This window comes from Seriola lalandi, unplaced genomic scaffold (assembly GCF_002814215.2).
Source record: "Seriola lalandi dorsalis isolate HSWRI2012SDOR001 ecotype SW California unplaced genomic scaffold, Sedor1 jcf7180002054615, whole genome shotgun sequence".
In the NCBI taxonomy this organism is placed as follows: Eukaryota; Metazoa; Chordata; class Actinopteri; order Carangiformes; family Carangidae; genus Seriola; species Seriola lalandi.
This window is the reverse complement of record NW_019525168.1, coordinates 171,813-172,577: the sequence shown is the minus strand read 5'-3', so window position 1 is coordinate 172,577 and position 765 is coordinate 171,813. Positions and strand designations below refer to the sequence as shown.

The 765-nt window shown below is 45.9% G+C and overlaps 1 protein-coding gene across 1 annotated transcript in view; it reads left to right on the top strand.

Annotated features, from left to right (window-relative positions):
• Nucleotides 1–765, top strand: part of mgll (monoglyceride lipase) — a 28,440-nt gene continuing 27,675 nt past the window's right edge. The window contains exon 1 of the mRNA XM_087177625.1: nt 1–77. The gene's annotated coding sequence lies outside the window, so the exon portion shown is untranslated. The remainder of the gene's footprint in view (nt 78–765) is intronic.

The following is a 765-nucleotide window of genomic DNA, read 5'->3' as shown; positions in this document are numbered from 1 at the left end:
AGAGAGAGAGAGAGAGAGAGAGAGAGGAGGGACAGTCCGGGAAGAAGCTGAAACTTCGCTGCAGAGCTCGTGAGCAGGTCGGTCTCTTCTCTGAATCTTTATATTTTTCAGTTTGTGACGTCAGCCTGTTTCTTCTTCCTGTTCCGTCACTTTAACTTGTAGTTTGTCATGATGCTCGTGCAGCTTCATTCAGGTTCCCCATGTGAAACCTGCAGAGCTGATGAACGTGTGTGTGCGCGTGTGTGTGCGTGCGTGCGCGCGTGTGTGTGTGTGACGGTTAAAGGACTGAGGTTCCTTGAATATTCACACACAAGTTACAAGATCTATTGTTTCCACATGTGATGATGATGATGATGGTGATGATGATGATGATGATGATGACGGTTCACTGACAGTTATTCATGTTGTTGTGATCAGCTGAAATATTCCCGCTCACAGGGGAGCAGCTCTAATGTGGAAGAATCAGTATCGTGATGATGTTTGATCATTAACATGAATCTTAATTATGGAATCTCATAGTAAAACCATCAGGCGGTGCTTCGGTGTATTGATCAGTTAACTGACTGATCATCTGCGTCTATAATCAGTTCAATAATGAAGCAGGAGTGTCAGAGTCTCAGGTCACTAAAACCTGAAGCCGAAACCAGAGCAGGGACTATTTTTACCTGCGGCGGTGACACGCTGTCCTCTTCATTGTGATGCAGCACATGTCATTAACACTGTAGCTCCACAGAGCTGGAGCCTCTACCCACCAGGAAAGAGTCC